The 14578-nt window shown below is 44.5% G+C and overlaps 1 protein-coding gene across 1 annotated transcript in view; it reads right to left on the bottom strand.

The window, feature by feature from the left end:
• TET3 (tet methylcytosine dioxygenase 3) overlaps positions 1 to 14578 on the bottom strand; it is an 86719-nt gene that overhangs the window by 32557 nt on the left and 39584 nt on the right. The window lies entirely within an intron of this gene.

Raw genomic sequence — 14578 nt, forward strand, 5'->3', positions numbered from 1 at the left:
TAAATTGTTTTGTTTGTTTGTCTAGCGTGTACGGTTGATAGTATGACCTCTCCCTTGGCCCCTCCCACCTCAAAAATAGGTACATGGCAACATTAGCAATATCCTGGGAAGCTCCGGACTGCTCACATGGCTCTTCCTGTTAATCACATGATCTCACATTTAGGTCTAGTGGCAGGTGGAGTAAAGCCGGGCAGTAATGCTAAAGTCATGTCTCTTTTATACAATACATGATGGCTAGCTCACAGATAGGCCATTAACCTTGCAAGAAAGAACGCTCTGCCACATTACGCATATAGCAGGACCACGCCAGTGACTGCATAGACAGGTGGCATGAGGTGTTTATTGCAAGATCACTAGCATTGCTGTAATATGAAATGTTCTTATCATGAATAGCAGGTGAGGTTTTGCAGCCTGCATCTTCTCTGTGGAGTTTATTATGAGGGACTGCTGTGAATCTCCATGCTGTCAAGAAATTCTACCAAAAAGAAAAAGAAAAAATAGTTTTTGCTTTGTTTTCATATTTCCATTTAATGTGTAATGAACAGGTTCACTTTATTGGTTATAGATGTAAATAAATAATAATAATAAAAAAAAAGTTCCACTGCAGCCATTTTTCATAGCGATCATCTAGAATAATCCCTTTGCTCTCATCTACTGTACCCGTTGTGGGCATTACGCCCCCTGCTGTGGTATACAGGTATGGGCCCTTATGAAGACGCAGTCTGTCAGGACATTGCAACTCGTAACCCTTGGCAGCAGCAGATCTCAAAGCAAAAATTGTGAACCAACTGACATGATACCCATGCTAACGACATGTATTTCAAACTTTTACCGACACGCGAGGCAGGGAGAGAAAGCAGTGTGCGGACTGCTTCTGTAACAAACCATTAGTTAATCGTCTTGATTTTCTTCCACAAGATGACCAAATGAATCCCATTTTACGTCCATTAGGTAGTGTTTATGAGAAGAATTCGGAAAAAGTGTATTTATGTTATTAAGCCTGTTGTGGTGAGTTTTCCAACATAGAAATTCAAACTCAAAAACTTGTAATAGGAAGAAAAAAAATGAAAGGGGCATATTAAATTAGGCATAGGGTTCCATCGGAACATCACACTGCGGGAATCTCCCTAGCTAGTTGTTGCCACACCTCTATGCGAGCGACAAGCATGGTCATCCTGCCCACATTACCACCATCATACTAACGTTGGAGGTTCCGACGGAAACTTCTCACTTATTGTATCTTTCTCTAAATGTGCTTAATATGTAATATAATATAAAAATATTGTCAACGCAGCACACATTGTTCAGTTCATGGAGGTGTTACACATACACTAAATATACACTTACTGCTTTCTACACTGTTATTAACTATGCAGTGTGTGAATAGGTCTTTTATAGCATATCATTGATATACTAGTGCTGTATTAAAATAATTAGCAAAATTGTATATACTATATGGTAATATAATGGATTTTTGGAACATACAATAGACATTATTTTACAATAAAAAAAAACTTAAAAGGAAAAACAGACATATTGCTTTTTTTTATTGACAAACATATGCACACACGTGACATAAGCAGATAAAGCCTGTAATTCTTCCACAACCGCTTAGAGATGTTCTGTGTTTATTGTATGACAGGGCTAATAACAGTGATGAGTGGCACTGTAGAACAGCATGCAGCAATGCAGATATACTGCGTGCTGACCCCCCTCGGCTGCTGGAGGAATGCCTTACACAGAGCAGATGTCTTTGCTGCAGCATTCCTGGGAAGAAATCCGGTCACGGATGGTTTTGCACACACAGTCACACCCTTCATGCAGACGTTTATAGCAGCACAGGCTCAAGTTCAAGGGTAAAATATATGAGGACAGAGCAGGGGAGGAAGCGGAATAACATTATGTGAATCTTTACTGTGTATCCTGCAATGCTGCATATGGCTGTTAAAGATTATAGTTATCTGGGGTTATTGCCACCCCCAAAACAGAATCTAGAGGTGTGCGTCTTTTATACAAACACATACATATTGTGTGTGTGTGTGTGTGTGTATATATGAAATATATATATACACATATATATATATACGTACACACACAGTATGCAGTGGATTTGTAGACTTGAATGTTAATATGTTGACACCGACATGATGTCCACATCATTAGAATGCTGACATCATTTTAGCGTTTGGCATAGATTAAAAGTCAATGCAAAATCCCAGTGTCACCATATTAACATTTACAATGTCAGTATTCTATATGGGTTGGGTACGGGATGTCGGCAGTCAGAATATCAACAGCGGCGTCCCGACTGGCGAATCCTTACCAAATTAGGTAAGTGTCCTAACCCTAACCCCTACCGTCAGGATTCTAGCACCGGCATCCCTACCGCCAGGATGGTAGATACATCCCCTCTGTGCATGTTGACAAAATATACCACAACCATATATTTACATACATACACCAAGATCAATCTTAACATTAAAACCACTGACAAGTGAAGTGGATTACATTGATTAACTCATTACATTGGCACCTATCAAGGGGTGGGATATATTAGGCAGCAGTTCCTGAAGTTCATGTGTTGGAAGCAGGAAAAATGGGCAAGAGTAAGGTTCTGAGCGACACTGACAAGGGCCAGATATTGTGATGGCTGGAAACATGGGCCATAGCATCTCCAAAATGTCAGGTCATGGGGGGTGCTCCCAGTATGCAGTGGTTAGTACCTACCAAAAGTGGTCCAAGGAAGGATAACTTGTAAATCGTCGACAGGGTGACTGATGCGCATGGAGAGCACAGGCTAGCCCATCTGGTCCCATCCCACAGAAGAGCTACTGTAGCACAAATTGCTGAAAAAGTTAATGCTGGCTATGATAGAAAGGGGTCAGAACACACAGTGCATCGCAGCTTGCCATGTATGGGGCTTCGTAACCGCAGAATGGTCACAGTGCCCATGCTAACTCCTGTCCACTGCCAAAAGCACCTACGGTGGGCACGTGTCAGAACTGGACCATGGAGCAACGGCAGAAGGTGGCCTGGATCTGATGAATCACGTTTTCTTTTACATCATGTGGATGACTGGGTGCGTGTGCATCGTTTACCTTGGGAATAGATGGCACCAGGATGCGCTATGGGATGGAGGCAGTGTGATGCTCTGAGCATGTTATACTGGGAAACCTTGGTTCTTTTCCATTCATGTGGATGTTACTTTGACATGTACCACCTACCTAAACATTGCTGCAGACCAAGTACACCCCTTCATGCTAACAGTGGCCTCTTTCAGAAGGATAATGCACCCTGCCACACTGCAGACATTCATCAGGAACAGTGGTATTGCGTGTGGTCTATGAAGTATTTGAGCTGACTATTGAGGGTCTCAAATAAATAATTGCTTGTATTCTATTACCTGCCAATACCTCAGAGTCACTAACCCCGCTACTTACCTTCTGCATGCCAGCTGTCGGGATGCTGGCGGCGGAATTCTGCCAGGTGTCAGGAATCTGGTGCTGGTATTCTAAGCACCGGCATCCCACGTGCAGGGATAATGACCGTCTCCCGTATTACTCGTCACACATGTCAAACTTTAACTCAAAGGTAATTTAACTAAAAAGCACCATGGGCATTAGTGAATTGAGCTTGAAGAACCAGTATTATCCATGCTCTACTAGGTAACAGAAAGAGTTCTAACCCTGTACTGGTAGATTTATATAATAAGTATATATCTGAATGTACCATGGGGTGGTATGTATGAAGCACCAGCATATTACCAGCAATGGAATGTGGAGATCGCGCATGTACTGGGACTGTCTACTACGCTGAGGAAGGAAGAGGAAAGGTATTTATAGGAAAGTATATACAGACTCTCAATCAACGTACTGTTGCTGTAGTGCCTCAAATGTGCAGGAGCTGAATGTTTAAAAGTTCCTGGAAACTAACCAAAGTGTCGTATTATGCACTGGTATGTGTTTCCGTGCTATTACTACAGGCTACTGTTGTTAATGAAATGTATTGCTCTCTTACAATTGTGCATTCTAGCGTAGTACACAATGAGTCATGTGACCTAGGCTACCTATCAATGGAAAGCATGTGAGGAGAGATTTTATACAATGAAATAGAAAGGGAACACTGCAGAAAATCATCAGAGTATAATTCAGAATTGGGGCCCGATTCCGCAATGTACACAAAGAGGAAGCTGTGATGCGATTACCATACAAATCTGCATCAGGTCACACTATTGCCACGTTCTGTGCTACCTTAGAGGGAGCATTTTTCCCAGCGCTATTACTCAGTAAGGATTCTCGCTGCCTTGCTTGTAGCAGGAACATGTTCACACACTGACTTCCCTGCCTCATTTACATGCTGGAGGCACTGGACTTTTACATTCATTCAGCAGGGCAGCTCTGGCCAGGTCACACACACACCCCGGCCCTCATGAAGACCCAGATGACGCTCCTCCCACATACAAACTTGTCATGATGGGACCTTACATAGGTCAAAATACTGAGAATACAGTGACTTCAGTTGCAAAGGACCAAGGTCAGTGTTATCGCAGTATGGAACCATCAATCCACACAGTGCATGACCACCTTGCCAGATTCAAAATACATCTCCTGCTTGTCCGTCTGTACCTGGCTTACTAACCAATCTGATCATGGGAGCAGTCACAGCAGCGGGACATGGGGGCACTGATCTTGCAGGAGGCAGTGATATGTCCACTCTGTGATTATGTCTGTGAGGACAAGACTATCACGCTGTAAACAGGGGAACGGCAGGAAACCAGAATCCATCCAGATCACTCAAGCCCATTATAGGAGAAAAGAAATCGGGAGAATAGGGCTACACTGTGATTTTGTCTAAAGCAGACGGTCCTCCAAAACAAAGACCCTATATGTGAGAAAGGCACCAACATAAAGACAGGCGATGTTGCTAAAGCCCCGCTGGGGGCACGCATATCATGGGTACACACTAGACGATATAAAAGATATGTCGTCCGATCCCGCAGATCGGCGCGACATATCGTCTAGTGTGTACCCACCTTTAGAAAGCAACTAATCATGTAGAGGCAGGGTCCATCAATGCTAGGTGCTACATTTCTCACATCATGCCAAAAAAACATTGCTCAGTGGCTGCTTATCTCACTCCAGGGACTAACGCTTACCAAAAACAGATACAGCAAATATAGGCCAATCTTAGTGGAAAAGCTGCTGCAATCTATCTGCAAGGGACTTCGGATTTGACATTTGCAGTAGAGGCCTGGCAGAGCATCACCATGGATGAAACCCAGCGTCTGGTGATGTCTATGCGTTCCAGACTTCAGGCTGTAATTGCCTGCAAAGGATTTGCAACAAAGTATTAAAAAGTGAAAGTTAGATTTAGGATTGTTTAGTTTGTCCCATTACTTTTGGCCCCTTAAAAAGTGGGAGGCACATATAGAAACCGTTGTAATTCCTACACCGTTCACCTGATTTGGATGTAATTACCCTCAAATTAAATCTGAAAGTCTGCAGTTAAAGCACATCTTGTTTGTTTCATGTCAAAGCCAATGTGGTGGTGAATAGAGGACAATATATGAAAATTCTGTCAATGTCCCAATATTTGTGCGCGTGCGTATATGTATGTATATATATATATATATATATATATAGTGAAGTTGTGTGTAGGAACAGCGCACAACTATAGTGGTTCCCTCAATGGGATGTAGATGTTTGTTTTTTACAGAAGCAGCGAGACAGGACTACAATTAGCTGCGTACCATATATCGTAGTAAATACAACCAAAGTATCTCCCAGTATTCCTTTTCCTCCTCAATATTCTGCGCACAAGCCAAAGACGCCCGTTCGCGTTTCCCGGGCGTCTTTGGGTTATGCTGCTTGTGCGCAGTTTTTACTTCTCCAAGGAATATTGAGAAGGGAAAGGAATACTGGGAGATACCTTGGTTGTATTTACTACGTGCTTGATTTACTACGATATATGGTACGCAGCTAATTGTAGTCCTGTCTCGCTACTTCTGTAAAAAACAAACTGCGCTATATTACCTTTTCTATCCCAGTCTTGAACGAGCCCTCTTCAAAGGTGTTCCAGTAGATGACATCCCATTTACCCATCCATATATCAACTATACCATTGGAACCCCGATAAGCTTTCAAGTTCTTTTCTTTGGTACGCACACTAATTTTGAACACATATCATCACCTTACTGAATTTACTACACTATCAGGCGCATGTCTCTTTAACACCCTCTTTTTTATATATATATATATATATATATATATATATATATATATATATATATATATATACACACACACACACACACATATATACATATACACACACACACACATATATATATATATATATATATATATATATATATACACAAACACACAAGCTAGAAGTAGATTGGTTCATACAGATGTATCCACATACTTCTATCCTACACATAACGCAAGTGCCGTGTAATGTACACATCTATCCTCTGTGCGCTACATGTCAACTGGCAGTATCTGCCTGCTTCCGAAATGCTACGTTACAGTGTCAGCGGTTGACACACAGAACATAGGCATGCTGCATAACATTTTAATCAGCAGAAGCTGCTTGTGTGTTCTCTTCAAGTCACATTTGAAGGTAAAAAAGTTGCACAAAAAAAGACACTCGGCGCTACAGACACCACGGCATGGCGTGACTAGATGGGCTGTTTAGATCGCAAGAAGGCTGAATAGACAACTTCACAAATGATCACCAGACAACAGCTACTAGAGGGCTGCATCATTTGAAATAGGGAACACCCAGGGGCGTTTTAAGAGAGGAGGGGGCACATGTGCAGCCTCCGTTTGGGCCCCTTCCTCTCTGTCGGCGGCTCGGCGTGGCACTGAGTGATGTAGAGTCTGGCTTCATGCCAGAATCTACAGCACATGCACGGGTCTCCGGGAAAATGGCGCCCGCACCTACTTTCCTGGGGACACCTTTTCTGCGCCTGCGCAGATCAATGGAAAAATGGCCGCCGCCATTTTCCCCGTGAGTGTTTGCTGCTCTGCAGCGCCAATCCGGCGCTGCGGAACAGCACTGCGGGAATCTGCAGAGAGGAAAGTATGATTACCTGTGAGTACAGGGTGTGCGGTGTGGGCTCCCCTGGACCCAGGGGCCCGTGTGCACCACACACCTTGCACCCATTATAAAAATGCCTATGGGAACACCCTATTCCAATATGGGTCCCTGAATTCCCTGGGCGCCATGTTGGGGGATATCTTTCGCATCGCTGGATAGCTTCTATGGGGGCACATTGGGGGTCATTCAGACCCACTCGCGAGCGGCAGTCCGCTCGCAAGTGGGTCGATGTTCCCCACTGCGCATGCGCACGACGGAGGGAGCTCCGTCGTGCGCATGCGCGAGACCCGGCGAGCGTAGGACTTTTCCATCGCTCCGGGTCTCGCACCAAAGGGGGTGTGCTGTCGATGTTGATTGACAGCACGCCCCCTTTGGTGGGCGTTCCAGGGGCGTGCCTGCCAGACGGAGGCGTTCCTATGGGAACGCCTACCGTCTCAAGCCGGCCCCACTGACATCACTAGTGATGTCAGTGGGAGTGATTTTGGCTCTGATGGAGCCAAAATCACTCCTGGTCTTGCGGTTGAGAAACCCGACCACAGGGTTTCTCTCGCAAGTCCGATGGTCGCGATGGTCAAGACCATCGCGACCATCTTGTTGGACGCTCGTATATGCTGTGAGTGCTGACCCACAGCTATACGAGCGTCCAGGAGGACACTCCATTTTAATGGAGGTGGGCCCTGATTCAGAGCGAGCGCTCTGGTCAGAACGTCCGGCTCTGAATCAGGGCCATAGTTTGAAAGAGGAGACTTCCCATTCGTTCACTACACCGGACGAGGGGATAAGCCTCACACGTCATCCGAGGCAAAGGGACCATGGAGAAGATACTTTAGCTATTATTTTCATTATTTTACATTACTAAGAACTTTGGGATCATTGGTAAGAAATCCCAAATAAAAAAAAAATTATGATAATAAAATGTGGGGGGAAAATTTTTAAAAAAAACGGGCAACTACTTTTACAGCCACTGTATAATTTAAAATATTATCTGTACTTGCTCTTAATTACATTAATGAATTTTGTATAGCTTTGCTGTTAATAATGGCTCAAGGATTCTGCTACCTCAAAGAACCTGACCTCTCAACTTACTACTGAAGCAGAAGGCAGATGTGTGTGATTTAGTGCTGGGTATACAAAACAGCAACTACCTGAACTGTTGAACCTTGAGTTATACCCAAGTATACAGCATCATAGCAAACATCCCACTTTAATCCTGCTGACAGATCCTTATCAGCCCTGGACTGATAGCATGGCCTCTGCACTGCCAGGGAATAAAATATCCAATGACAACAAAAGTGACTACCAACTCATTGCTCTTTATTCCTAAAAATGCCCATATATACACACGCTGCTATTTACACAGCCAATAGGGCCATTTTACACCTAATCTGGCCCCACAATGCATTGCAAACAATCAAATACTTTCTAATAGAATGTTGACAATATATTATATATTGTAGCTCACAGTTCCTTACAGAAGTGATAAAACCCACTAAGATGAGATACCATTGTACAGGTTGAGTATCCCATATCCGAAATGCTCGGGACCAGGAGCATTTCGGATTTTGGATAATTTTGGTTTTCAGAATACCTTGCAGGGGGGTCCAGGAGATGTCACAGGAGGCCTGGCGTGTGCAGCAGAGGGGTCCGGCAGGTATTACAGGAGGCCTGGTGTGTGCTGCGGGGGTGTCCGGTGGATGTCGCGAGTGATCCGGCGTGTGTCGGGTGAAGTCCGGCAGGTGTCATGTGAGTCCCGGCATGTGCGGCGGGGGTGGGTCCTGCAATAGGGTCCATCAGGTGTTGCAGGGGAGTCCGGCGGGTGTCACGAAATGCCTTGCATGCGCTGCAGTGGGGGGAGCGCGGCATATAGACCACGCCCACGCTGCTAGTGATTGGTCATTAATCTGTGACATCATGACGCCAGGGCACGTCATGATGTCACGGCTGCAAAAAAAAACTTCGTTTTTTGGAATATTTCGGATAATAGAATTACGGATATGGGAGACTCAACCTGTACTAGCATTTTGTAAAGTGCAAAAAAAAATTGACAAACCATTTTATAAACATAATGGCTTCTTGTATCAACTTCTCTTGTGAAACATGTGTTAAATAATAATTATTAACTATAAATATGGGTATTTTAACAAATAATTGTATTACATTAGCACAGCCGATTAAATTGAAAAGAACAGTGTTTAATCTTCTTTATTTCCAATGTACAATAAATTGTCTTCTCTGTGAGAATTTTATGGTAGTTACAATAATTGTCATTACAGGTTTATCACACTCTCTCTCACACACAGGTTGGGGGGGGGTGTACTATGCCTTGGAGAGAGATAAAGTACCAACCAATCAGCTCCTAAAGCTGGGTACACATTAGGTCGATGGGTCGGCTGTTTGGCCGACCTGACGATTGGCAAGTTATCTGCCCGAAATGCCGGCTGGGTGGCGATTTCCCTGCAGCATGTGTACGGGCGATCGGCGGGTCACCCATACACACCAGCAGATGACCAATATATCTTTCAGATATATCAGCTATCTGCTGTGCTGCAAGGCCGTTCCAATCTTTGTGATCGTCGTTCAGATATATTAGGTGTACACACCCGCCGCTGTACTATAGATATATCGACTGTTCCAATGAACGCCTGATATATCTATCAGTGTGTACCCAGCTTAGCTGTCACTTGACAGGCTGTATTTGAAAAATGACAGTTAAGAGCTGATTGGTTGGTACTTCATCTCTTTCCATGTTATCTCTCTCCAAGGCTGATGCTGGGTACACACTAAACGATATTTAGAACGATTTGGCTGATTCAGACGCATCGTAACAACAAATCGTTTAAATTGTGTAGTGTGTACACACCATCACAATCCCGATGCGCACTCCTGCCAGTCGTCCGTCGCATCCTCAGATCCTTTGTACATGCAGAAACATCTGAGGATGTCGCTAGCGATGCCATGCTCCCGAATGCAACATGTCCCCCGCTTCCCCCCTCGCCCCTGCCAGAATAAGCAGAAAGAAGCCCAGTCAAAAATGGGCATGGTTCTGGGAGTCCTACAGTCAGCAGAGAACGTGGCTACAGGAGCCCCAGTCAGTAGAGGGGGCGTCTCTCAGCAGTCAGCAAGGGCAGGGTACCGGGAGCCCAACAGGCAGCTGGGGCATGGGCTTTAAACAAAAATTGACAGCCAAAAACGCAACACACCTACAGATCTAGGACTCATGAGAAGGCATACAAACATATACATATGTATGGTCCTTATCAGATAGTTACTGTCCAAAGCTCAAAGCACGTTTTTTCATTATCAAAACACATTAACCAAAGCCAACTGCTTATTGTTGCTATGGATTACTGCACTTTGTTAGTAAATAACTTGAACACTGGACTGACATTCTTCTTTTGCAGCATCGATCAACTTGGTGCAAGTGTGTAAGAAACCGCTTTAGTACAACTGGGGCCTCGGCAGAATACTTTGAATGCGTGAGAATGCCTGACGGAATGTAAAGAATGTATGGATCTGGACTTTGCCTAAAATGACCATGCCCTCAAAGATCAATTTATTAAAACATTGGCTTTTTTTCAGGCCTGCTTTCCTGGAGAACAGAACAGACGCATCTGCAATCTGATTTCTGCTCTAAATACAATGACAACTGTAAATAAACAGTGACCGACTCTAAGAACTGCTGTTCGGCAGAAAGTGGCATGCTGTCTCCTGCAGACCAAACCAACGAGAAGATCTGCGACTCCATCAAGAGCGGCTGCAGCCTCGGATTGCGATTCCTAGCTTGATTGTACATAGCACAAGGTAGCAGTCTTCCGTGCGGGAGCAGGCGACATCTGATATTATGCACTGCTACAATCCCATATAAACTTTATTTCACATGGTTAGTGTCTGCCTGTGGTGTGGAGCTCACCACCCAGCTGTTCAGATTCAGAGAATGGTTGACAAAACACGTGTGGTAAACAAGTGGTGGCTGTTGCCGGGGAACCAGGACGCCAGCCACTGATACGCAAGAGCAGCTGGCGGGTAATTAACCCCTTGGAAGGTTTCCTGGTTTGTGGTACAGTATTATAGAGTGCCCAAGTGACAACATGAATATATGTCAGCTCATCTGGGGACCCAAGTCTTGTATTACTTTTAACTCTTTGTAAATTTGTTATTTTAATGTTGTGTTGAAATAGTTTTCCCATAACACTGCGAGAGACAGGGAAGCATCAGTATCAGAAGCGTACTCTAGCATGTGTAGATATACATAAGTGAATGCTAGTGATGTTTATGGCATGGAACAGGAACCATTTTTATCGCTACTCATTGTTCTAATAAAGAGGGAAAACAATAGAGACTTCCAGTTATCCAGGGAAGTAAAACAGTTTCATTATTTCATATTTTGTACTAAGATTGGGCGTGGATTTCCTCTGCTGTTAGACCCGTAAACTATTATGGCTCTTACATGTTCTCTCTTCTCAACGTTGTTTTCTTATTGGGGGTGGGGGTAGAATGTAAATGAAATAAGACCACACCAAGTTCATGGCGTGCCTATTTACAACTTTATTTCTTCACTATTATTAAACTGAAGTAAACTGAGGTTGGACTAAGCTCGGCATCCACTCTTAAATGTACATTATGGGGTATGCAGTCAGGAATCCGGCTGACGTATTCCCGACTGTCATATCCCGGCAAGGGTTAAATGACTGGTGTCTAAATATAGACGCCTGTCATTTGACCGGCGCCCGGCATCTCGATCGAAGGGGGGGGATGGGGGAGGGTTAGGTTTAGGGCTCCCGGGGGGGGACTTAGGTTAGGTACTCCCCCGGGAGGTTAGGGCTAGGCTAGGGGGAGGGAGGGTTAGGCAGCCCCAGGGGACTTAGGTTTAGGTGGCAGGGAAGGGGGGGTTAGGTTTAGGCACTGGGGGGGAAGGTTAGGGTTAGGCACCCTAAAGGAGGGTTAGGGTTAGGGGGTAGAATTAGGTTTGTATATACTTATCTTCAACAATCGGGATTTCCTCCTGCTGTCGGGATTCCAACCGCCGGGCACAGGTCCGGCGGTAAATCATACTGATTCCCATTATGGTTATGCTGTATGCACGTGGGTGTCTTGTACTTGGTTAGTTTCTTCGTTGCATTTACCAACATGTGAAAAATAAGGAAAATAAAACTTCTCTGGGAGTAGTTTTACTCCTACATTGACAAATAGCACAATGTTTTGGTGGCTTTGCCCCTTCCCCGAAATATTGAGGCCTTTGGCTATTTTAGAATAAAACAACTTGTTTCTTCATCACACAGATATCTCACCAATACGACACAAGATCAGTCACAGAGGACAGAAGAGCATCCTTGCTTCCCTATCACATGCAAAGACCTATATTGGCGCATTGCACCCAACTTACCTGAAGAAAAATTAAACTGAAAGGAGACTGATGTAAATACACGTATAGGTTAGTTCTAAAGCTCACGGTACAATGCAGGGAATGAGAAAACACGTCACGCAAATTACACTTCAGACATCAAAACATTTCCTGCAGTATTTTGACGGATCAGGCGCCGCTCTAGAGAAGCGGTATTTCCCATTCTCTGCTACAAGTCACTGCCAGGGGCTTGAGAAGGCAAAAGCACAGCGCTGTGCTCAGCATTTTATAGCAGCATTAATCATACTGAAAATACTTTTTGGAGAATACGTCTTGCTTATTAAAACAAAGCGCTTCGAGGCAGATAGCCGGACAACAAAAACATTTAGAGGGAGATGTACTAAAACCTTGGAGAGGGATAAAGTACCAACCAATCAGTTCCTGACTTTTTCAAACAGCCTGTAAAGTGACAGCTAGGAGCTGATTGGTTGGTAGATTATCTCTTTCCACTTTATCACTCTCCAGAGCTTAGTACATCTCCCCCTTAAAGTGATAAATTACCACTAGGAACACATTTCTATTAAAGTCTATGGCTGAGATGTTGACTTGGTAAATAAGTTAGCAGCAGAGATTGTCCACCTTGTAACAATAGTCCGCCCATCTAGCACATCAGTTGGGATATCACAGCAGTTATCACTGTGAGACAACAGCTGTGATAACTGCAAGATATCAGCACTGCAGGAAGGAAATTCCAAATGAACAGGTCTAAAATAAAGAAGTGAATGTGGCCTCTGATTGGACAGTAGAGGAGACAGTAGTGTAGACCAGCCAATCAAATACCACATTTACACACCTTTTGTCCCGACATATAACCTTTAGATTTGGTAATTGCAGAAGGTGCCAAAAGAATGAACAGTCAGTCAAATCTGGCGGTCATTCAGACCCGCTCGCGAGCGCAGGACGCTCGCAAGCGGGTCGATGTTGCCCCACTGTGCATGCGCACGACGGAGGGAGCTCCGTCCTGCGCATGCGCGAAACCCGGATAGCGACGGGCTCTCCGTCGCTCCGGGTCTCGCACCAAAGGGGGCGTGCTGTCGATGTTGATTGACAGCACGCCCCCTTTGGTGGGCGTGGCTGCCAGACGGAGGCGTTCCCCTGGGAACGCCTACCGTCTGAAGCCGGCCCCACTGACATCACTAGTGATGTCAGTGGGAGTGATTTTGGCTCTGATAGAGCCAAAATCACTCCAGGGCTTGCAGCAGGGAGACCCTACCGCAGGGTCTCCATCGAAAGCCCGATAGTCGCGATGGTCTTGGCCATCGCGACCATCACAATGAACGCTCGCATAAGCTGTGGGTGGTCACCCACAGCTATGCGAGCGTCCAGGAGGACGCTCCATTTTCATGGAGGAGGGCCCCGATTCAGAGCGAGCGCTCTGGTCAAAGCGTTCGGCTCTGAATCAGGCCCTCTGCCCACTCACTCGCTTTCCAAGTACCATGATGGGTTATTAAAAAGAGATGTGTCTATATGTGTAAAGTTACCTCCTTTTTTATTTTTTGTACCCGTTACAACTTACAATACTTTGTTTGGCCCACCAGACACCTTTAGTAACTGCACAGTATTGAGCCTATATTTGTAGAATCACTTGCACACATTTTTCTGAAAAGTAAATTGAAAATTAAACCCTACTTATAGGTTTCGTAATTTTTCTCTTCAGAAAATATTGACTGGAAGAGTCTACAACCTATAAGACACATAGGAACAAGTGGTTGGCGAATGGAAACACAGAAGATAATTCACGTGTAATGGTGAGCATTACTGCCTCACAGCACTGAGGTTGTGGGTTTGATTCCCATTACAGCCCTAACTGTGTGGAGTTTGTATATTCTCCCTGTGCATGTGTGGGTTTTCTCCTGGTGCTCTGGTATTCTCCCACACTCCAAAAATAAGGTTAATTGGCTCCAAACAAAATGAACCCTAGTGTGTGATCATGTGGTAGGCAACATAGATTGTAAGCTCACTGGGGCAGGAACTGATGTGAATGGACAAATATTCTCTGTAAAGCGCTGCGCAATAGGTGCGCGCTATATAAATAACTGGTAATAAATAAATAGATTGTTTACAGTTCCTTTT

This window comes from Taudactylus pleione, unplaced genomic scaffold (assembly GCF_031769625.1).
Source record: "Taudactylus pleione unplaced genomic scaffold, aTauple2 ptg000105l, whole genome shotgun sequence".
Classification (NCBI taxonomy): domain Eukaryota; kingdom Metazoa; phylum Chordata; class Amphibia; order Anura; family Myobatrachidae; genus Taudactylus; species Taudactylus pleione.